Here is a 25425-nt window from a genome sequence, read left to right on the forward strand (position 1 = left end):
GGGACAGAGGAGCATGGATGGGCATGGATTGGGAGGGCAGGGCTCAGGGAGAGAGGGGAATTGCTGGAAAGGGATGAATGGAGGGGGCAGGGGACAGAGGAGCATGGATGGGCATGGATTGGGAGGGCAGGACTCAGGGAGAGAGGGAAATTGCTGGATAGGGATGAATAGAGGGGACAGATGGGCATGGATGGATATGGATTGCAGGGCAGGCCTCAGGGAGAGAGGGCAATTGCTGGATAGGGAAAAATGGAGGGGCCAGGTGACAGAGGAGCATGGATGGGCATGGATTGGAAGGGCAGGACTCAGGGAGAGGGGAATTGCTGGATAGGGATGAATGGAGGGGACAGATGGGCATGGATGGATATGGATTGCAGAGCAGGCCTCAGGCAGAGAGGGGAAATGCTGGATAGGGAAAAATGGAGGGGCCAGGTGACAGAGGAGCATGGATGGGCATGGATTGGAAGGGCAGGACTCAGGGAGAGGGGAATTGCTGGATAGGGATGAATGGAGGGGACAGATGGGCATGGATGGATATGGATTGCAGAGCAGGCCTCAGGCAGAGAGGGGAAATGCTGGATAGGGAAAAATGGAGGGGCCAGGTGACAGAGGAGCATGGATGGGCATGGATTGGAAGGGCAGGACTCAGGGAGAGGGGAATTGCTGGATAGGGATGAATGGAGGGGACAGATGGGCATGGATGGATATGGATTGCAGGGCAGGCCTCAGGCAGAGAGGGGAAATGCAGGATAGGGATGAATGGAGGGGGCAGGTGACAGAGAAACATGGATGGCCATGGATTGGGAGGGCAGGGCTCAGGGAGAGACTCACTCTCTCTCTCACACACTCACACTTTCACTCTGACTCTCAAACAGTCACTCTCACATACAGTACACTCTCCCAAACATACACACTCTGAGGAAAACCTTGCTAGCGCCCGTTTCATTTGTGTCAGATACGGGCCTTTTTTACTAGTTTCAAATATTACACTGCTTTGGAATGTAAGCTCATAACCAGGACTGGGTAAAATAACTCCAGCCTGGAACTGGGTAATGACAGAGCTTGCTCAATATTCAGGATGCTCAGCAGTCAGAGAGCTGGCTCCCATCCTCCCCCTTTTTTCCAGCATAGCTGCTAAGTTACCCATTCCAGGAGGGAGATTTTTTGACCAGTCCTGATTTTAAATTTACATCCCAACTTAGCAGAGTAGTAGTTGTAGTATATGATGTTTATCCAGTGACATCAGTGCTGCAGCCTGCAGATTTCACAATACACCATGATGAGGTGGACAGAAGTCCAGCACTGACCAAAAAGTCTCCCTCCTAGAATAGATAACTTGGCAGTTCTGATAGAGATCTGGGACTTGCAGGGAGGGTAGCATTGATCTCTCCTCATAGAGTTTCCTGTGTGCAAAAGTAGAGAGGTGTGGTAGCCCTGTTAGTCCAAAACAAAGCCTTAGGCAGGGAAATAGCCCAGCTCTCTGAGGCAAGTTAAGATCTCACTAGGGGGAGACTTCAATGTAGTTTTATTTAGAGCAGAAATCTAGTTGTTCTGCATCACTTTCCAACAGTAGAGATGTTCTTCAAAGCATGATACAGGAACTAGGGCTTAATTTATTTTATTTATTGCACTTGTATCCCACATTTTCCCACCTATTTGCAGGCTCAATGTGGCTTACAAATACCTGTAATGGCAACACATAGTAACATAGTAACATAGTAGATGACGGCAGAACAAGACCTGCATGGTCCATCCAGTCTGCCCAACAAGATAAACTCATATGTGTATACCTTACCTTGATTTGTACCTGTCTTTTTCAGGGCACAGACCGTATAAGTCTGCCCAGCAGTACTCCCCGCCTCCCAACCACCAGTCCCACCTCCCATCACCGGCTCTGGCACACACCATATAAGTCTGCCCTCCACTATCCTCGCCTCCCAACCACCAACCCCTCTTCCCCCCACCTGCTCCGCAATTTTACAGAAATAGAATTGGTGTTACCAGTGGCGTTCCTAGGGGGGCTGACACCCAGGGCGGATCGCCGATGTGCCCCGCCCCCCAGGTACAGCGCGACCCCCCCCCCCCCCAGCGAAAGACCCCCCCCCCCGGGTGCCGCGCGCCTGTCCGCTTCGTTCATTTCCATGCTCCCTCTGCCCCGGAACAGGAAGTAACCTGTTCCGGGGCAGAGGGAGCACAGAACGAACATAGCGTACAGGCGCGCGGCACCCCTCCCAGTGGCGTGCACCCGGGGCAGACTGCACCCACCCCCCCCCCCTTGGTACGCCACTGGGTGTTATAAAGATGACAAGAATAGTAAACTTAACATATCGATCTAATCAAACAGTTGTAGAAAAAAGACATTCATAATCAGGGAAGCTTGGTGGTGTGTTGTAGTTAGTTATGGATTTTCGTGGTAAGCTTTGGTGAAGAGATAGGTTTTCAACGATTTACGAAAGTTAGTTATTTCGTTAATTGTTTTTAGGTGTTTTTGAAGTGCATTCCACAACTGCGTGCTCATGTAAGAAAAGCTGGACGCGTGTGTCAGTTTGTATTTTAATCCATTGCAACTGGGGAAGTGCAGATGAAAAAAGGTACAGGCAGATCTTTTGGCATTTCTGGATGGGAGGTCCACTAGGTCCAGCATGTATGACGGGGCATCTCCGTAAATGAAATTTTTTTTTTGTTACATTTGTACCCCGCACTTTCCCACTCATGGCAGGCTCAATGCGGCTTACATATTATATACAGGTACTTATTTGTACCTGGGGCAATGGAGGGTTAAGTGACTTGCCCAGAGTCACAAGGAGCTGCCTGTGCCTGAAGTGGGAATCGTGCAGATTTTGAACGTGATACGTTCTTTAAGAGGGAGCCAGTGTAGTTTCTCTCTTAGGTATATAATGACGTATGGTGTATAATGATATATGGTATATAATGATATATGGTGCTTGCATCATCCAGCATTCTGTACATTTCATTCTGTTCTCATGGTACACATTCTCATATCAAATATTTTTCAGTTTTGAACACCCTTACCCTGAAAATTGTGTGGTATAATAGCAATTATACTTTCAGGTTATGCTGCCATACAATTGATGGTAGACTGTTGCCAATTAAATCCCCTGCAATCTAACTGGAGGTTTAATGCTTCATTGTTGGATGAACCAGGAATTAAATATAGAATCCAATAGGCGATTAAGGCAGTGATTCGTAAACCTGGCCTAGAGGAACCCCAGCCAGTCAGGTTTTCAGGATATCCACAATGAATATGCATGAGATCTATTAACTTACACTGCCTCCTTGGTCTGCAAATCTATCTCATGCATATTCATTGTGGATATCCTGAAAACCTGACTGGCTGGGGTTCCCCCTGGACAGGTTTGGGAATGACTGGATTAAGGATAACTATGAATTCAACAAAACAGAAGGCAATTCAGTGGGGACCTTTTGGGATGCGTTTAAAGACACAATAAAAAGTAATATAAAATGTTTCTCAATTGCTTGGAAGCAGACAAAAAGAAGAGTTGACAAAGTGGAGTCCGAGATTAGAGAAGCAGAACACCTAATCTTGAACCCCATAACAATGCTTTGTTGCTTCAACTTCAAAATGTCTGTTATAAATATAAGGCCACTCAAACTCAGCTTGCATCCCTTGGAACTTGGAATTATGTGCAGCAAAATAAATCAGGGAGAACTATCCCAATTCTTTTTTTTTTTATTAATTTCAAAATAAACAACAAGAAATTTCTTGTACAGAAAGAGTAATGTCACCATCTTAAAGAAATAGTTTTTAAATGAATATATCTATCCATGACAATTTACATCTCAAGTCCACAATTCGGGCAAGGCACAATTCAAAGATTTATCATTAAACATTTATAAAGGAAAAAACAATTTGAAATATATCATCGAACAATAATTCAATAATTTCAGGATAATTAGTAGGAGTATAGACCGAGCTTATTTCTCTTACGGAGTAGATGTTACAGGGATTACTAACGATGGAGTAGTGGCCAAAACCTGTTTAGAGTCCAGGAAATTCTGCAAATGCTCACTTTCATAAAAAATATATTTAACTGAAGAGAGTTTTATCACACATTTACAAGGAAAATTGAGCCAAAAGATTCCTCCTAATTGGAGGACTCGGGGACGGAGTTTCAAAAATGCCTGGCGCCTTTTCTGTGTTTGTCTAGAAATATCGGGAAATATTTTTACTTTACAATTCAGAAAAATTTCCTCTCTGTGAGAGAAAAAAGTTTTTAAAATCCAATCCCGGTCTGGTTGCAACACAAAGTCCACTATCAGAGTAGCTGGTTGTACACCCAACAGCTCATTTTCTATTGTCTGAGAAAGATTTACATTTAACTCCTCAAATGATGTTTCCAAGTTTGTCGTTAATGCTTGACCAGTGGGTTTCTTACTATAAGGTAACAAGTAGTAAATTCTTGAGACCGGCGGGTACAATTGTTCTGGGATTTTTAATACTTCTGAGAGATATCTCTTAAAAGTTAACAAAGGTGCTACCGATGGCACTTTAGGAAAATTTATGAGTCTCAAAGTTTTCATTCGCTGCTGATTCTCAAGATTTTCTACTTTTCTTTGTAGTAATAGATTTTCTTTTATTAATGCCGCTTGGCAGCCTTTAATCTTGTCATTGTCTGCCTTAATAGTTTGTTCAAACACTCTAGTTTGTTGCAATTGTTCTTCCAACTCTAACATTTTGCCTGGGAGTGTTTGAGTAACTACCAAGGTCGAGGAAATTTTCTGAATAAAGGAATTTTCTAGACTCACCAAGGCGTCCCATATTGTCCCCAAGGTAATAGTTTCTGGTTTCTCCGTAGATAATACTTTAAACTGTAACTGGCTCATTTTCTGTGATTCTCCATTTGGCTTGGCCGACAGCTCTTCCGTTACCTCTCCTGCTCCTCCTGTGGAACTCACAGCGACGCTTTCCTGCATCGCTGGAATCGGCACTCCACTGCTCATGTCTGCCACTGCTCTCGGGCTGGCTTCCCCCGTTCCGGGTCTAGGCAGTCCACGACATCCATCTTGCAGCTTTGCCGGCATCACAGGAGGACTCCGCATTTCAGGGCTCAAAGTGATATCCCCTTCTAGCGGGGAGAGCGGTTCACCTCTCACCGCTTCTCCCGGCAGCGAAGTATTTTGCCCTGCTGTTCCTCCTCGGGTAGCGAAACGGTCCATCGGACCCAACTGAGGTCGTACAGGGGGAGCTGGGGTTACCCTCTGTCTACCCCGTCTTTTAGGCATGAAATTTATTTTTCACAAACTCAGAAACTCATAAAAACAAGGTGAGTTAACGGAGCTGTTTCGCCAACTTCCTACTCGAACGCCATCTTGCCCAGTCCCCCAATTCTTAAAAGATTGGAAAAATAGAGCACAGGTTCACATCTACCCACAACAGTGATGGTTAAATGTGAGAACAGGAAGTTCTTGGATAAAAACCTGTGCCAGCGGCCGAGCAGAGGAGAGAGGGCAACACATTCTCTTGCTGATGTAAAGGATGAGATAGTGATGCAGGTTTTTGGCACCGTGAGCCTTAATCCAGTGCCTCACTTGGCACATACCTTAAGCCGGCCCTGCCCGAGGATTTCTAATTCGACCCCCTCATTCTATTATGTGGCGCATAGTTTACAGAATGCACTTTCTGCATGTCAGAGGCACCAATAATTGGCATTTACACATATAGTGCTAGGTGCCATTCTATAAAGTACTTGTCAAAATCATAAGTGCAGGGGGCATAGATGTGGGCAGAGCATGGGCGGGCCATGGGTGGGTTGCCAAGGACACGCACAAATTATAAAATACAATCAGTTGCACAAGTTCCATTGTGCACGAAGGTGTGACAACTAAGGCCAACCATTAACCTCGCCTAAATGAATGTGCCTACGTTTTGACGTGCCTAGGTGCCATTAGAGAATTGTAACATAGTAAGTGACGGGAGATAAAGACCTGAATGGTCCATCCTATCTGCCCAACAGTCATATTCATTATCAATTCAGGATTAAATCAATAATGAATGTGATATTATATACTTAATCATGGCCTTTCTTTGGTGTTTCTGGGACATACACTGTAGAAGTCTGCCTGGCTCTGTACTTATGTTCCAACTACTGGAGTTACAATCAAAACCCACTCCAGTCTATCTGAATCCGTGTTGTCATTTGTGGGACACAGACCATAAGAGTCTGCACGGCAATATCCTCATGTTCCGAAATAATGGAGTTTCCATCAAAGCTTTCTCTAGCCTATCCTACAACCAGATTGCTATATGCGAGACTCTAGACCATACAAGTCAGCCCAGCTTTAGATGATGCAGCCAGAGTCGCCATCTGAGCACCACTTAACATGCAACCACATATGCAACCCTTTTTGTTTTTTATACTATTCATTTTCTAGTTAGAGATCCTCTGTGTTCATCCCACACCTTTTTGAATTCCGCCTCAGTTTTTTTCTCCACCACCTACCTCGGGAGGGTATTCCAGGCATCACCACTGTCTCCGTGAAAAAGAATTTTCTGACGTTACTCCTGAATCTACCACCCCGCAACCTCAATTCATATCCTCTAGTTGTACCATTTTTCCCTTCTCTGGAATATATTTGTTTCTATATCTCTCTATATAAAACGCACCTCCAACGTTCTAATGAAGCCTCTGTTAGCCAACATTCTAAAGTGAAGGGGGTGAGATCGCATTGTGTCTGCCCCGCCCACGCGTCAAACGTGATGACGTCGAGGGCGGAGCAATGACACTCAACCAATCGCAACGCTCGGCAGCGAAGCATCAGGGAAGGAGGCGGCGCTCTCGACGTCTAGCCTTCCCTTCGCTGTGTTCCGCCTTCTTCTGACGTCAAGGATGACGTCAAAAGAAGGCGGAACACAGCGAAGGGAAACCTAGACGTCGGGAGCACCGCCTCCTTCCCTGACGCTTCGCTGCCGGAACCGCCACGGAGGTAAATTTAAAAACAAGAAAAAAAAAAAAAAACAACCATGTTGGGGGGAGAGAAGAGGGTGGCCACTAAACAACAACAATGGGAGCGGGAGGGCAGGGGAGAAACGACAGCATGGATGCGAAGGGGGGAGGGGGGGGAGAAGAGGGCGGCCCAGGCTGGGACATGGGAGAGAGAGGAGCATGGATGCAAGGGGGGGTCATGAAAGGGAGACAGGGGACTTGCTGCAAAAGGATGAATGGAGGCGGCAGGGGACAGAGGAGCATGGATGGGCATGGATTGGGATGGCAGGGCTCAGGAAGAGAGGGCAATTGCTGCAAAGGGATGAATGGAGGGGGCAGGGGACAAAGGAGCATGGATGGGCATGGATTGGGAGGGCAGGACTCAGGGAGAGAGGGAAATTGCTGGATAGGGATGAATAGAGGGGACAGATGGGCATGGATGGAAATGGATTGCAGGGCAGGCCTCAGGGAGAGAGGGCAATTGCTGGATAGGGAAAAATGCAGGGGCCAGGTGACAGATGAGCATGGATGGGCATGGATTCGAAGGGCAGGACTCAGGGAGAGGGGAATTGCTGGATAGGGATGAATGGAGGGCACAGATGGCCATGGATGCATATGGATTGCAGGGCAGGCCTCAGGCAGAGAGGGGAATTGCTGGATAGGGATGAATGGAGGGGCCAGGTGACAGAGGAGCATGGATTGGAAGGGCAGGACTCAGGGAGAGGGGAATTGCTGGATAGGGATGAATGGAGGGGACAGATGGCCATGGATGGATATGGATTGCAGGACAGGCCTCAGGCATAGAGGGGAAATGCTGGATACGGAAAAATGGAGGGGCCAGGTGACAGATGAGCATGGATGGCCATGTATTGGAAGGGCAGGACTCAGGGAGAGGGGAATTGCTGGATAGGGATGAATGGAGGGGACAGATGGCCATGGATGCATATGGATTGCAGGGCAGGCCTCAGGCACAGAGGGGAATTGCTGGATAGGGATGAATGGAGGGGCCAGGTGACAGAGGAGCATGGATTGGAAGGGCAGGACTCAGGGAGAGGGGAATTGCTGGATAGGGATGAATGGAGGGGACAGATGGCCATGGATGGATATGGATTGCAGGACAGGCATAGAGGGGAAATGCTGGATACGGAAAAATGGAGGGGCCAGGTGACAGATGAGCATGGATGGCCATGTATTGGAAGGGCAGGACTCAGGGAGAGGGGAATTGCTGGATAGGGATGAATGGAGGGGACAGATGGCCATGGATGGATATGGATTGCAGGGCAGGCCTCAGGCAGAGAGGGGAAATGCAGGATAGGGAAAAATGGAGGGGCCAGGTGACAAAGGAGCATGGATGGGCATGGATTGGAAGGGCAGGACTCAGGGAGAGGGGAATTGCTGAATAAGGATGAATGGAGGGGACAGATGGCCATGGATGAATATGGATTGCAGGGCAGGCCTCAGGGAGACAGCGGAATTGCTGGATAGGGATGAATGGAGGGGCCAGGTGACAGAGGAGCATGGATTGGACTCACACTTTCACTCTGACTCTCAAACACTCACTCTCACATACACTCTCCCAAACATACACACTCCGAGGAAAACCTTGCTAGCGCCCGTTTCATTTGTGTCAGAAACGGGCCTTTTTTACTAGTTACTACATAATGCTAAGTGTGTCCCATTGTGGTGCAACATCTCGGTGCCAAGTTATAGAATTATACTCAAGATCGTACCTCAGGCAGTGGAGGGTTAAGTTAACTCAATTAAGCTCACAAGAACTCACATTGGAGTTTGAGTTGAGCTTCCTTGGTTCTCAACCCACTGAAGGTCAGACTACAGAGATTAGGGATAAAACATTCTTAACTTTAAAAAAAAAAATTTCAAAGCATTAGTTTTTAGCACAGCAAATATTGACAAGTTGGAGAGTGCACACTTACAGTGTGACACAATAGGACAATGTTCTTCAATGACAGGCCTGAGGATCAGTGGATAAGCATGGGTCTGGGGTAGCCCACACAGTCCTAATTGTTTTTTTGTCCCTCAGTACAGGCCACAGGCATTGTATTGAAGAACAATGCCATGCTTCCAATGTTGGGCATCTCATTCTCTCCCCTTCTCACATTCCCAACCCACCATTTGGCATCACTCACTCTAGCCCTCCCTTCCTGAATCCAATGTCTCCTCCTTTGTTTCTGAATGGTCCAGTTTGGTCTTTCTCTTTCCTTCCTTGCCCTCTGCTCCCTCCCCAATTCACAGATTTGGCATCCCCCTGCCTACAGTTCAGGATCTGCTGCCCTCCTCCTTCCACTGCTTCATGAGTGCAGACATCATCTCTGAACTGTATTTGTTTGGCTGGTATTTAAAGGGGTGCTACAGTTCTGGAGGAAGCCTGAGCCCAAAAGGGAATGAGGGTCCGGTTTTTTGCACTGTTCAGGAAAAAATGCATTTTTCTCTTTTTCTCTGGTGTTGCCCTGCAAGCAGATTCTGGGAACTTAGGGTTTAGTTTTTGAAGGTTTATCTATGTTTTATTGCTTCTATTTACTCATTTGTCAGTATGTAAACCACTTTGGTCTACTAATGGTTTAGTATGTACCTCAGAAACATACATATAAAGACCTCTCCCCTTCCCTTTCTCCCTCCCTCCACCCCTCCCCCACCCCTTCAAGCAGCAGAATTTGGTGACACATAGATTTCACATTTCTTTTCTGTTTTAATTTCTTTATTGAACAAAATAAGTATGTAAGGCACAAGGTCAGCAAAACATTTCAGTATTTTTTTTATTTAATTCTTCTTTGTAGTTTACATTTCTTCTTCACATCTTTTCTTCTCTGTAGTTCACATTTCTTCACATCTTTTCTTCTCTCTATTTATCCTTTCTTCTTTACATATTTTCTTGTCTGTAGCTCATATGTGTTTCTCTCTGTGGTTTAAAGAAAGATAACAAGGTTATAAGTATTGCCCAACCCAGTTTAAGATCGCTCCAAATAGAATAAATAGCAGTTATGTAGCTTTCGCTTTTTTTAGGTGGAGACACCCCGGCAGCTATCCCCATCAATGGAATGGCTGGGGATTGGAGGTGTAGCCGATAATCAGGCTGCCTCTGGCGTGAGCCTCAGAAAGAGAAAAGGATGGGGAGAGCCAGGAGGAGATGGAAGTGGCATTGCCTTATAAAAAATGCCCCCTAGCAATGGCAGTGCTTGGGGACAGGGCACAGAAGAAGACCCTGAGAAGAAGCTCGAAGGTGTCTCCTTCAAACACTGATTTCCATCACCTCCGGGCTCTTCATCATTTCCTGTTCCTCAAAGATGGTTTCTAGACAGGGAGGACAAGAGTGTGACCGCGGTGGAACGGCAGGCAACACTGGTCTTCGAGCCGGAAGCGTCAAAAATGCTGCTTTCCGGCTCTGGAGGGAGGTCCACCTGTCTAGAATGCTCACGCCTGCTGCCGTCCTATCCTGATCACTGCAGCTGAGATGGTGTTCCTGCCTCCTAGAGCTGCCGCATCCCTCCGCCACCCCTGCGGCGGGAGAATCAGAAACAGCTGCAGTGACGTCTCCACCTCCCCTAGTACCCTCAAATGGGGCAATTTTAGCATTGCGTAGGCAGCAGCAATTGCCCATGGCGCTTTCCAGAGACTCTGGTCAGCAATGAAAAACAGCCTGACTCTTGGTGCTGAAGCTGCTGATACTCTGCTGATGTCACAATGTTAGCCCATTGATGATGTCATGCTGCCTCATTTACCCTTTCCTGCCTGCACCTTTTCTGCAGATATTTTTTTTTGCTCAGCTGTCCTGAAAGTTGTGTTGAAATAATTATACAGAGAGGGGAAGATGGGGTTTATTGGAAAAGACAGAGAGAGAGAGAGAGAGAGAGAGAGAGCAAGCAAGCAAGCAAGAAAACTATATGAGATTAAGGATATAAAAGACTTTGGGGCCATAATGATTCTGTCTAAAGACATATGCACAAAAATACCTCAATAACATTATCTTGATAGCTACTCACCACAGCTACAGATATCCGGATAAATTTATCCAGATATTTTAGGGCTCTTATATGTGCACCCTCCAGATCTGAATATGAATAATAGTAACATGTATTTGGTTCATTAGCAGGGGTGCAAAATTTCCCAGGGCCCAGCATCCAAGGGGGCTCCGCCCGGCATTAGCATTACTCTCCTATTCCTGTGCACAGCAGCGCCGCAGAGCCTCTTTGGACACTGCAGGAAGGAAGGAAGGACTCTGCTCTGTAGCACTGTCGCTCACAGGAACAGGAGAGCAGTGCTAGCGCCGGGCCTGCACCTTTTCTGAAGATACGTTTTTTTGCTCAGCTTTTCTGAAAGTTATGTTGAAATAATTATATAGAGAGGGTAGGACAGATGTTATTGGAAAAGAAAGACAGAGAAAGTGAGCAAGCAAGAAAACCGTATGAAATTAAGGATATAATAGACTTTGGGGTCATAATGATTCTGTCTAAAGAGACATGCATGAATAATATTATCTTGAACTGGATGTGTGAAAAGATATGCAGAGAAGCCAGTACTACTCAGTACAGCTAATTAAACATATCCAGATAAATTTATCCAGATATTTTAGGTTTCTTATATGTGCATTCTCCTGATCTGAATATTATTACTAGTAACATGCATTTGGTTCATTAGTGTGCCTTTAAAATGTTAGTGCACACATAACCTGTTCAGAGGACACATTCCTAACATTCGTTAGGAGTGTAGCATGTTTTTCAAATTTTTTTTGCCATATAATGTTAAGTAACAGGGTAATAGTGTAACAGGTGCCTGGTTAAAAAGGGTTATAAAATAATAGAGCAAGTGCAGAAATCACGCCTAACTTGCAGGCACAGACATTTCCGTCTGCCCTAAAGCAGGTGTAATTTCCATGCCTAGACTGTGCAGCATTGTCATAGTAACATATTAGATCACGGCAGATAAAGGCCTGCACAGTCCATCCATTCTGCCCAACTAGATGAAACTCATAATTTATTCTGATCTATCCCTGCCATTTCCAGGGCATAGACTGTATAAATCGGTCCAATACTGGCCTAAAACACAACCTGATGCTCTCAGGAACTCACATAAGGGAACTATTGGCTGAAACTCACTCCCTTGTATTTAATATTCTCCCCTGCCTCATCTCTCTGGGCACCTTCCATGGGTTTTCTTGGTGATTAAACCAGTGACAGGGGTGATTCCAATACACTCCTGCCCCACTAGTGCTATACCATATTATTAAAAATGTAATAACTTTTATTGCAAATGACAAAGAATTCATAGAAAAAGCAGGTGTAAATCCCAGGCTGCAAGATTTAGGACATAAGAATAACCATACTGGGTCAGACCAATGGTCCATCTAGCCCAGTATTCTGCTTCCAGCAATGGCCAGTTCAGGTCACAAGTACCTGACAGAATCCCAGATAAGAACATGCCATACTGGGTCAAACCAATGGTCTCTCCAGCTCAGTATCCTGTTTACAATCTGTGTTTGTGTGAGTGGGTTGTGGGCCTGTATGTGTGTGTGAGTGAGTGGGTTGGGGGTACATGTGTGTTTGCTGTAAGCCTAAGAGAGAGTGGTGTGTGTGGGGGAGGACATATGGGGGTCGCCTTCCTTTAGCTCAAAGGCTGGAGTAAACGCTCGTGTCCAGCCTTTGAGCGGGTCGTGGGTAGTAAGGCTTGTCATTGATAGTATTGCATAACCCATGTGCATGTAAGTGCGTGACACGCCCTGATCCCAGGTCCACACCTCTCTTGAATTTGCGCGCTCTGGAATTTGAGCACATAACTTATAGAATAGTAACTGATTTGGAGGAGTTTGTACAATATGTTTGTGAGTGTGTATGAGTAGGGTGTTTGTGATGTGTTTATAGACGTGTTGGTGAGGGAAGTGTGTGTGTATGCGCAGACGCAGGGAGGGACACAAGTGATACTGTAACATGAAGACAGAGAAGCCACAGCTGTATTGTCAGGAAGAGACCAGATCCTGGCTGTTGAATGTCTCCAGCCCCTTGGGGGCTCCTGGATACCTCTCTCCCTGTACCAGTGTCCCCAGTCACTATGACTTCTCCTCTCTCCACTCGATGAGTCATGCTGGGCTTGCACTGGCCATCCTGGGCCCATCATCTTTCTGCTGTCTTATAGTGACTTTCTATCTGCTGATGTGCTCACAGTGCTGGAGTGTCATTGAAACCCTTTCTCTAGGGCCTGAGGGACAAGGCAAAAGCCAAGTGACATGCTGGAATCACAAAGCTGAGGGCAGCAGAAATGTTTCAAAAATACAAACAGAATTGTGTGTGTGTGTTGGGGGGAGGAGATTCACCATCAAGGGATGGACAAAGGGGTATGGGGAGAGGGTTCAGTCTCCACTGTCCACCATCTGCCACCTGAAACGGGGAAAAGGCAGCAGAAACAACTCACAGAGGCTCTAGCTAGCTGACAAAAGGTTCCAGTTAAATGACCTGGAGAAAGCTGGCAGAAAATCAACACCTACCTGATGGCAAATTGGGGATAGTCACCCCAAAGTGCAACAAGGACATGCAGGACAGACAGGTTCAAAGGATTCTCAGCAGTAGAGGAAGGAGGAGTAATGTCTGGGATGGACACAGAGGATCCTCAGTGCTGGGGGAATGAGGGGTAACGTTTGGGAGGGACACAGAGGATCCTCAGTGGTGAAAGAGTGAGGGGTAAAGTCCTGGAGGGGCACAGAGGATCCTCAATGTTGGGGGGAGTGAGGAGGAAAGCACAGAAGATCCTAGTGGTGGGGAAAGGAGAAGTAAAGCCTGGGATGGGCACAGAGAATCCTCAGTGTTGGGGGAGTGAGGGATAAAGTTTGGGAGGTGCACAGAGGATCTACAGTTTTGGGGGAGTGAGAAGTAAAATCCAGGAGAGGCACAAAGGATTCTCAGTGTTGGGGGAGTGAGGGGTAAAGCCTGGGATGGATACAGAGGATCCTTAGTGGTGAAAGAGTGAGGGGTAAAGTCCAGAAGTGTCACCAGTTTCTCTCATTTCTCCCTTTCTCTTCTGGACTGGTGGAAGCGGCTTTGCCATCACACTCTATTCCTCTACCCCCAGACATCTCTCTTGCAACACACCCTTGCTCCTCAGTGAACCAGGGCCACTTCAGGCACATCCTTGATTTTAAAGGTACATATAGCAGGAGGACGCTCTGCCTCACCTCCACACCAGTAACGGGATGATAACCTGCTGAAAATTTCCAGGAGTTTATTAATTCTCTTTCCTGCTCTGATTCCTTCATTTTTTGGGAGACTCTTCCCTGGTAAGACAGGGGCAGCGGAACAGCAAGTGAACTCAGGTACAAGCAGTGGCTTTCCTCGTTTTTGTCTCAATAGCAGAGTATGGACTATTCCTCCAGAATCTTGCCAAACCTTTTTTTAAACCCAGATACACTAACCACTGATACCACATCCTCCCTGGCAACGAGTTCTAGAGATATTTTTTTAAATGGAAATTACATGTGTACTTTCGCTGTGAAACTGGTGCAAAATCCACAGTTAAATACTAGCTGCAGCCTTTGCACAACTTTTTAGTGAGGAAACAAGTGTTCATTTTTGGAGGCCATATCTTGCAAAGGACATAAAAGTTTGGGCGGAAACAAGCAAATAAAGGAAACATTCCCTTCATTGGCAGACTGAACCCATGCAGGGTCAGGCGCCACTATTTTCCAAGATGGTGGCAAGGAGGCAGAAGCTAGTGATCATCACTCCTACCTCAAAGTTATGCTGGGAAAGGGGTCTGGAGGGGTTCACAGGGGGGGGGGGGGGGTGATGCCATTAGATACAAGGCTATTTGGAGGGGGAGGTAGAGGAGGTGAGGGGGTGCTGCCTGGCACCAGAACTATTGGTTTGGATATGAGGGGTGCCACTAGGCACCCGGTGTATTGTGGGGGGGGGGGGGGGGGGGGGGACTGCCACTAGACATCAAGGCTGTTGGTTTGGGGTTCTGAAGGGATCTGGGGGTCATCATGTGATGGTCATTGGGTTATTGGAAGTCTGGAGGCCTGGGGGGGGGCACTATTATTTTTTTTCTCCCCAGTGCAAGTGCTGCAGAAGTGGAGGAGCAGAGAAGTGGCCCTCTGGTTAGTATAGCAACAACAAATTGATGCATCAGGGCAGAATAGCTGACAACCCCATTATCATTTTATTTTGATGTGCACCGATGCCTATCATCTGGGTTAAGTCTGTGTTGAACCCCTTTTCTGCATTGTGCAGTTAGAAAGGAGCACCTAGACCTCACTGTAACTGCGTGCTCCCACCCACAGTAGCTTTCTGCATCGGCCCCTAGTGATAAGGAATTACGCCTTTCAACATGCCATCTCTTCTCATCTCCTTTCCTGATGACAGACACATAAAAAGCATTCTCACACAGACGCACCCAAACATATCATTCACACATACACCAACACACTCTCCCCCAACCATCCACTGTACCCCCATCACACACTCCTGTGTTTACATGCAGAGGGTATGGAAAGAATTATGGAGTTCGTCTTCTGTTTATTTTATTTGATATTTATAGTTTTATTGTTCAAAGTTATTTGATAATCTGCTTTAACACAACCATTAAAGTAGGGTACATAAAACCACTGTGACTTGTTATTCCAGAAATGGCAGTATAGCAAGTATGGAATAATCATAAACATCATTCCAAGAGCCATGCTCTGCATGCTTTCCCCACTTATTGCCCTTCTCTGTACCTTTTCTAATTCTACTATATCTTTTTGAGATTTGGCAACCAGAATTGAACTCAATATTTGAGGTGTGGTCACACTATGGAGCAATACAAGGGCATTATACTGTAACTGCCTCATTTTTGTTTTCCATTCTTTTCCTAATAATACCTAATCTATATATATAAAACTCACCCTCAACGTTCTATTTGCACTGATGTCACTGAAGCCAGGTTCGTAAGTTCAAAGCTCTGAAGCCACAAAAAATCACAGTCTGTGGGCCCCGCCCTCGCGTCAAACGTTATGACGTTGAGGGCGGAGCACATTCTCAGCTCCAACGTTGTACTGCACTGTAGCTCTGCTCCGCCCTCGCGTCAAAACGCGATGATGTAGAGGGCGGAGCACACGTTACTCTATCGGTTCCTACTGCAGGGGCATTCACATGACGCTGAAATCTTCTGTTTCAGCAGGTCAGTGGGGTGGGGGGGCCTTCGGAGAAGGGGAAGCGCCGGCAGCGATGACATCGGTGGGGGTGGAAGGGGGTGCACTGGCAACACACACATAGGGGGGAACGGAACGGTCACGGACGCTGAGGGGCGTGCCAAAAGGGCCAGGGTCATAGCACATTCGCACGGAGGCTGCAGGGGGGTCGACGACACACGGAGACACAAAGGGACGGAGGGGAGCCTTGCTAGCGCCCGTTTCATTGCGATTTGAAACGGGCCTTCGTTACTAGTATTCTAATAATACCAAATATTCTATTTGCTTTCTTAGCTGCTGCTGTACACTGAGCAGAGGGTATCCCCTTACCAGTTAAGAATATCCACAATGAACATGTATGAAAGATATTTGCATGCAATGGAGGCAGTCTATGCAAATCAATCTCATGCATATTGATTGTGGATATCTTGACAACCTGACTGGCAATGGAGTACTCCAGGACCAACTTGAGAAACACTGCTTTACAACACTAACACATTTTCTGGTCAAAGATCAGCTGGCATTGGTCAGTTTTCTTTAAGATACTGATTCTCACAGGTTAAATTAGCCCTGAATGTTCAGTACTGGGCTATGTCTGGGCAAAGGCATTGAATATCCATGACTCATCAATCTTATCCTGCCAACCAGAATTTATGCTGATTCTGGCCACTATTCAGCCAGGACCTGCACAAGGATGAATATCAGCCAGGACCCACAAACGCAGAGTCCAGAATTTCTTCCTCCTTCCCCCAAACATAGTCCAATCCCCCTCCTTCCTGTCTCTCTTGAACAAAGTCCAATCACTCTTCCTGGCCCTCCTTCCCGGTTACCTATGTGGACAGCAGCACTGAGTATTGCTGACACCTGCAAAACTCCCCGCCTCCTCCCAGATTCTGCCCCCGTAACGCCTGCTTCTGCTGACTTGCAACATGGTTGGTTAGGGCCAATATCCGCAGCTTTGCCCAGTTCAGTGCCAGTGAATATCACTGGGTAGCCAGGCGCAGGTGATTCAACTGGGCAGGAGCTTCTCCAGCCCAGTTAAATCACTTTGAATATCAACCCTTTTGAAAATATCCCAGCACACACCACAGGTACGAAGGTATTGGAAGATGTGTGAAGAGTACATCTGCAGATACAGATAGTGAATTAAAAATGAAACAGTACAACATGTTTCCCACATGTAACGGACGTACGCCAAAAATGAAATTACTGCCACACGGTAGTCGGGTGGTAACTCCATTTTGGTGCTTGTTGGGTGCATGTAGACGCTTATTCGGCTTAGTAAAAGGCCCCCTTAGACTTACAAGTCTAAGTGCTTTGAAAATGAGACCCAGCAGTACATTCCAAGAGGCTATTTGCCAAGTCACATTCTAATGCCATGATCTCTACTGTTTAAACGTAAGCAGGGCATGATATAGGACCAAGCTATTAATGACCCAGCAACATGTTGAGTAATGGACAGATCAATGTGCACCAGGGCATAGGGCATAGCTCTCCCCCCCCCCCTTCCAGGTGAATAATGGGAACCTGCAGGGTCCTGAAAATCTTTTCTGAAGAAATGGAACTATTCTGTCCTCTGACAGCCTTTCCCTGATTGTAATGTGGCTCTGGGGTGGGTGTGACACTTTTTCTGTCATTCTCACTGCAGAGTCACATGAGTGCTGCATTGTGGGGGGGTGTAGTTATCAGGCAACCTGACTTCACTAGCCTGTCTGCATAGAACTGTTATATGATTGGTTATGCTGTTGCTAGTTGGCAGGCTCTGTTCTCATTGGTGGTTTTCCCCCTGCTCACTGGGTCAGTCAGCGTGCCCTTTTTCTGTTCCCTTTAGTGAGGTAGGCTCCATTTGTTAGACAGTACAGAACCCTTTCCTGCGTTACCCTCAGTTAGAGTACTTAGTTTTTGCCTTGTATATACCATGCGTAAACCTAGGCGCTACTTATAGAATATGCTTAGGCGAAAATGTTTTCCACGCAGATTTTTTAGGCGCCATATATAGATCCCCCCCCTAAATATGAATATTCAGCAGCACTAACTGATTAGATGCTGTTGAATATCCATAGTTGGCCACAGACAAGCAATTTAGGTGGCCAGGAGCCTCTCTGAGCTGTTTAAATACCAGGGGTGGAGTCAGCACTTACTCTGATAAGTTAACTGAGCAAAAAGGACTGCATGTGGTTTAATTTATCTGCTCAAGGGCTGAACAATAGCACATATCTAGGGCTGTCCACACATACCCGGATATTTAATACTAGTATACTGAATTTCTGTGCATAATTTCACTGACCACTGCCACCTGAAAATTACCCCCATATTTGTTAATTTCACCTTCAGTAACTCGCTGGCTGGCTGCGGACTCTTCTCTATTTTCTCTTCTATCTTGGAGATCAGCTGCGTGAGGGAGAAGATTTGAGTGTCTAGCTGGGTCACACTGTCACGGATTCTCTGAAGAATCCTCTTCCTCTTCAAGTCTTGAGAGAAGGATCTGCTTCTCCTTAATCAGAAACTGGTGTAATTCCTCAAATTCAGACTCAGTTTTCTGTCTTTTGCTCTCTGCCTCACCCTTTATTAAAGAGAGAGAGAGAGAATTCTCAGTAACACTGGAGCAGTTTTGTTCTACAGAGCTCAGGAAATCTCTAATGTTACCAGATAGGCTGGTGGAAGGGTATGGATACACTAGGTGAATATTCAAGCCTTATGCCCTCGACTGTAAACCCAATTTACCAGTAGGCAGCAGCTCCAGTGCCCTCATAATGTCAGTGGTGAATCCAAAGCGGCCTCCCTCCTTCCCAGCAACTCCCTCTTTCTCTTAACATGTCCAAAAGCACACACCCCTTCAACTTTATCCTCCATCGCCTGCTCAACATCTACCTCTGTCCCTCTCTCTACCCATCCTCACTGTGCCCAGCCCAGTACAACCATTATGCACATATCTTTTCTAAGTGAGCAAAGGTGTCCCTCCTTTCCTAGTCATACCCCCTTAACCATAACTCACTTTCCAATTCTTTCTTCTCCAGAATACACCTCCTTCCTCTTCCCTTTCTCCCCCTTCCCCAGCGTGCATTCATCTAGTTTCTCATTCTTCTCTTTCCATTCCCAGTATCTATCCGTAGCTTTCCTCTCTCAATATCTAGCCCCTACCATATCTCCCATGGTTTTGTTGAGTGCGTGGAAGCCTGTGCTACAGTTCTCCACTACTGTGGCACTCCACTACTGTACCATCTATCTCTTAAGTTGCAACACCACAAGTACAATCAAAATGTGGAGTCGCAGACCCACACAACTTGATGTGATCACATACTGCCATTAAAGAAAAGATTAGAGACCCTACTACCTCTCCCTAATCTTTGGCTGGGGGCTCCTGTTTTTTTAGCCTGCATTTCTGTCCTATTTTTGGCCACCAGAAGATCCAGAATCAAGAACTGTGTTCCAGAGCTTAATAAAGAAACGTAATAGATAACTGTCATGGTTGTGCCCAGGTTCCTTGCTGTCAGTCACCTCGCTCCCCCCCCCCCCCCCCCCCGGTGGTTAGACCTGGTGGCTGCTGTGAACTGATGGCTTACCGTTTCCCATGTTCCATGTTCGGTCCCGTCCAGATCTTCCAGTCTTCCAGATTGTTTTGGGAGTTTTTTGGAACTAAGCAGTACCCGTACCTGGTGAACTCCCTTGTATGCTGCCTTTATTAACCACCTGGGAAGGTCTCTAGTTTGCCTTGCAACAGAGGTCTTCAGAGGAGTTTCCTTTGGTGAGAGTTTGTTGCAGTGCTGCTGTACTATTTCCTGATTGTGGCTTTGACCCTGCTTGTCTCCTGGTTTATTCTTCTATCTGCTGCCCGCCCAGACCCGGCTTGTTTTCTGGTTTATTCTGCTGCTTGCTGCCTGCCTGGAACACCGGTGTGTTTTCTGGAATTTCCTGCTGTTCGCCAGCCGGCTGCTGTTTCATGCAGTTCTGCCTTCCAGCCCTGTCCGGTAAGTCCTGTCGGCCGCCTGCACCCAGGGGCTCAACTCCTGAGGAACAGTGGTCAAGTGCAGGTGAAGTTTGGGCTGAATTCCTGTCCTGCTTGCTCCAGCTTCAGTTGCCTCGGCTGCAGTCTCCGCCTGGTAGTTCCAGTCCTGGGTTTGCTGGTACCTCTGCCTTGTCTGTGTTTGGGCCTCACTAACCCCGAGGTTCCAAGAGAGATGTGACAATAACAAATAGTTATTTCAGAAAAAAAATTAGCTTCCACTTCAGTTTATTTAAAAGCAAACTCTGTATCTTGTAGAAATACACAGATTCTGAATTTGTCTGCTCTCAGCCAACAAGGAACCAAGAAATGTGTTTTTTAGTACAGGGAGGCAGATTGAATCCTACAGTTCTCTTATTCATATGATTCAGTGGATTTATGTACTGAGAAGAACAAAGACCCTGCAGAAACTGGCTCAGAACAGAAGGAGATACAAACACCCACCCTCAGCTCTTCTGGTTTCTTTTCTTCATTAGATTTAAACTTTATCAGATCTTCCAGCTGCTTTCTCAGAGTCTCTAGGTGCATTTTTAATGTTTCCTGTGAACAATACACATCTTTGATTAGAATGTGATTATTTGTATAACCCAGGGGCGTAGCCAGACTTCGGCAGGAGGGGGACCAGAGCCCAAGGTGAGGGGGCACATTCCCCCCCCCCCACCGAACCCTCCCCCACGCCACCATTTTTGACCCCCCCCTTGCCAATGTCACCTTTGACCCCTCCCCCGTTGTCACCAATCCTCCCCCGTCGCCATCGTCGTCGAGTACCTGTGCTGGCGGGGGTCCTCAATCCCCACCAACCGAAGTTCTGTATCTTCACTGAAGACTCTTCAGCCCGTCTCTGAGTTGGCGCGTTGCTGCAGACTGCTGCAGCAGCTTATCTGATTCTGCAAGCAGGAAGCCGATTCTCTTTCCGTGGTATGAATCGTCCTGACGTCCTGCACGTTCCTACGTGCACCCGGGGTGGACCGCACTCACCGCCCCCCCCCCCCCCCCAGGAACGCCACTGCACTTCTTGTTTTCCTGCACAGTCTCCTCTGTGGAGATCACAGTTTAGAGAGTTGCACGGGGACAGAAATCTAACCCATCCCCACAAGAGCTTACAATCTAAAGGACACGTGAGCAGTCAGTCTGATAGGGGCAATCAAATTGGGGCAGTCTGGATTTCCTGAAAGAGTTAGGTGCCGAACGCAGCATTGAAGAGGTGGGCTTTACGCAAAGACTTGAAGATGGGCAGGGAGGGGGCTTGGCGTAAGGGCTCGGGAAGGTTGTTCCAAGCATAGGGTGAGGCGAGGCAGAATGAGCGGAGCCTGGAGTTGACAGTGGTGGAGAAGGGTAATGAGAGGAGGGATTTGTCCTGTGAACGGAGGTTTCGGGCGGGAACGTAAGGGGAGATGAGGTAGAAAGGTAGTGAGGGGCAGCAGACTGAGTGCATTTGTAAGTAAGAAGAAGCTTGAACTGAGCAGGGACTGTCCTATGTTAAATTGTACAGCGCTGCATAACCCTAGTAGCGCTTTAGAAATGTTAAGTAGTAGTAGTACATAAAAAAAATTCCAGTTGGATCTCTCTCTGGGTTTGAGCCGCAGCACTGTGGTCAAGGAAGGAATGGAAGTTGGAACACTCTGGTGCGCACATGTAAGACTTTCTCTGATTCACTAGTGTGCTGAGAGGTCGCCATATGCACACGCCAGTAGCTCAGGTGATCTGTGATGCTCATGCCTGTGCCAGAGCTGAGGCTTGCACATCAGCACAGGAATAGAGAGGGTTAATGAAAGACTTTCTGCATCTGTGCTGTTAAAGCAAGGAGGTGGTGGCATTCAAAGAACTTGGTACTTGGTAGGTGAGAGGCTGGCATAGGTGCAGCTTACCCTTCCACGGGAACCCCGCAGGAACTGCTTCCATCCCCACGAGAACCCCGTTCCCATGCAGGTCTCTAATTACAGTGTGAGATCTGTGACCCTGAGATTTGTTACATATCACACAGATTTGCTTCTGGTCCTATGCAAAAATAAAGCTTCAGTTTCTCTTCATGATTTTCACACAGATTCTCCTCTTTTGGCCTCACTGAATTCTGATAGAAAATTTTCACCATTTCTTTTTTTATTGGAACTTTCAATGCATAATACCTGATATAAGCCAAGCTAGGGAGGAGAAAAAAAATCTATGAAAGCAGGGTTTGATAGTCAAACAATTTGCAGGGGCGTAGCTACGGGTGGGCCTGGATGGGCCCAGGACCACCCAGTTTAGCCTCAGGCCCGCCCACCCAGAATCCGTGTCATCCAATTCTCGCCCTCGCCCTCTCCTACTTCTGCTGCAGCGCGTGCATTTAATGCTGTCGGCACTGCACCTTACAGTCTCCCACCCCCGAGGCAGCGCTTACTCTTTGCTGATAGCAACTCGCGGCGCCGACGTCCTGCTCTGGGGCCTTCCGCATCCCGCCTCCGTACACAGGAAGTTACATCAGCCCGGCAGAGAGAAGGCCCCAGAGCAGGACGTCGGCGCCGCGAGTTGCTATCAGCAAAGTGTAAGCGTTGCCTCGGGGGTGGGAGACTGACAGAGCTCCACTAGGACCGAGCGAACCGGGCGGGATCTGTAAGAGCAGGAGGAGTCGGCAGGACCGTAGTGCACCGGCACCAGTGACCCGTCCCGGTGAGAGCACACCGGCAAGAGAGCTTGCGACGACCATAGTGATGGGGAAGGAAAAGGATCTCCCGGGGATCGTAGTGATGCAAGGAAGCTCTGAAGTGACGGTGGGAATAGGGCGCTTGGGGATTATAGTAATGGAGAAGACGGGGGTTGTAGTACTGGAAGTGTTTCTTTGGGGGAGGGGGGTTCTAGGGCCTCCAGTGATGGGAAGGGGGTCCTAGGGGCTCCAGTGATGGGAGGGGGGGTCCTAGGGACTCCAGTGATGGGAGGAAGGGGTTTTAGTGATTGTGTAAATGGGACAAGGGGGTTCCTGTGGATTCTATGGGAGAATCTTGCCCTGTACCCTTTATCCCCACCTCTTTAATTCTCTTACCTCTTAGTTATTTTGTCTGTCTGTCCTATTTAGATTGTGAGCTCTGTGAGCAGGGACTGTCTTTTCATGTATGGTGTACAGCGCTGCATATGCCTTGTAGTGCTATAGAAGTGATAAGTAGGTGCAGGAGCAGTGCCAACAGCATTAAATGCAAGTGCTGCGGCTGGTGTCGGAGAGGGTGAGGAAGTTAGTGGGGTGCTGCTGGCCCTGCAAGGGGAGGGGGCTGAAGGGAGAGGTACTAGGTGCTGGACTTGTTGGGGGGGGGGGGGGGGTAAAGAAGATTTGAAGGTGCTGGCCCTGAGAGGGGAGGGGCCTGAAGGGAACAGAAAGGTGTTGGACTTGCCAGGGGCAGAAGGTTGAAGGGAGAGAGGTACTGGACTTGCAGAGGGGACAGGGGAGAGGTTTTGGATTTGCAGGGGGAGGTGGAGGGAAGGGGAGAGGTGCTGGATATGCAAAGGGTTGAAGTGAAGGGGAGAGGTGCTGGACATGTAGGGGGGCTGGATGAAAGGGAAAGAGGTGTTGAACATCTAATGGGGGCTGGATGAAAGGGAGAGAGATGCTGGACGTGTGGGGGGGGGGGGGGGCTGAAGGAGAGGTGCTGGATATGCAGATGATGACTGAAGGGAAAGGAGACAGATGTGGACCTGCAAGGAGGGCTGGAGCAAAGGGAGAAAGGTGCTGGACCTATGGGAGGGGTTAGAGGGAAGGGAGAGAGATGCTGGGAGAAAGAGCCAGATACATAGGGAGAAGGAAAGAAAGGAAGAGAAGCTGGTTGGGGGGTGGGATCAGAGAGGAGAGGGACACATTGGTGTGGAGGAGAGAGAAAGGGGGACCTAACTCTGAAAAACCTCACCCCAAAATGTGTTTTTCAACCAATAAGCACAAACCAACAAACAAATGTAAAGCAGCGACTTAACTGAAATGGCTGGTGTTCAATGGAGCCTCTCTGTTTCACAATACAGTTTCCTCAAGAGAAGCAATTCAAGCCTTGCTGAACAATATTTAATGCGGCCGTTAAACAGCAACTTGAGTGAGAAGAGGTTTTTCTGACTTATGATGTTCAGCTCTTCGTCTACTTGTTTGAAGTGGCTGAGCTTTTGAAATGTTTTCCTCCCCTACATAGTAATATTGAATTGAACTGGATATAGTGAAGGTACTTGTCTGTAACAAAATAACTTTAAACCACTCCATTTGCTCAGTAAACTTTTGTCCATCCAGTAGTAAATAGTGGAGTGGAGGAGTGGCCTAGTGGTTAGAGCACCACTCTTGCAATCCAGAAGTGGCTGGTTCAAATCCTGCTGCGGCTCCTTGTGATCTTGGGCAAGTCACTTAACCCTCCATTGCCTCAGGTACAGACTTAGATTGTGAGCCCTCCTGGGACAGAGAAATATCCAGTGTACCTGAATGTAATTCACCTTGAGGTACTACTAAAAAAATCTAAATAAATAAATAGTTGGTAGGCTTAAATTCATAAACTTAAGCTTCTAAATTAAGATGAATAACACTCAGACCCACTTCCTCCAAGATCCATACCCCACCTCTTTCCCCCCTTACTCCCTTCCCCCCCCCACCCTGCAAAGAGACACAACACACCAAACTAGAGTAACAAAAAAAATGCAGCTTTATTATTAGTTATGCAATATAACAATTCAATCTGAGTTACATAAAATCAAATAACTTTTTGACAAACAGCTCTCCCAACTAGCTACTCACCTTATCAGCTGAAGCAGCCAAATTCAGCATGCCATCACATAGCAGCCCCTCTTAGCCCTGCCCTGGCAGCAAGGGCCCAGGGAGCAGGCATAGACCTCCACACCTGCATATCCGGGGCACCCGACCCAACAGTAAAACTCATGGCTCATCCCCTATGAACCAGAGTCCCTGTAGTAAAGGACTCAAGCTCCTTCTATATGGTCCAATAAAGCCTCCACATTTGGGGGGGATTGGGAGGGAGGGCAATAAAGTCTTGTGCCTCAGAGAGGTAGCCCTTAAATATCCTGACCCCTCACCCCATAAACCTTGCCTGTCCAGTACACTCTGGCCAATCCCAGGGCAATAAAGCCTCCACATTTGGGAGGAGTGGGGAGCAATAAAGCCTTATGCCTCAGATAGGTAGCCCTTAAATATCCTGACCCCTTACCCCATAAGCCTTGCCTGTCCAGTACTCTCTGGCCAATCCTTTGTCACCAAACACTGACTTTTTTAAACTTAGCCAATCAGAAACCATTCCTACCTTAATCTGTTTCCCCCCTCCCCCCGCATCTCGATC

At 47.3% G+C, this 25425-nt stretch overlaps 1 protein-coding gene across 2 annotated transcripts in view; it reads right to left on the reverse strand.

Moving 5' to 3' along the window:
• The window catches only part of LOC115466389 (E3 ubiquitin-protein ligase TRIM39-like), a 118814-nt gene that overhangs the window by 30037 nt on the left and 63352 nt on the right, over positions 1-25425 (reverse strand). The gene's annotated exons all lie outside the window — the stretch shown is intronic.

This window comes from Microcaecilia unicolor, chromosome 3 (assembly GCF_901765095.1).
Source record: "Microcaecilia unicolor chromosome 3, aMicUni1.1, whole genome shotgun sequence".
NCBI classification, from domain to species: Eukaryota; Metazoa; Chordata; class Amphibia; order Gymnophiona; family Siphonopidae; genus Microcaecilia; species Microcaecilia unicolor.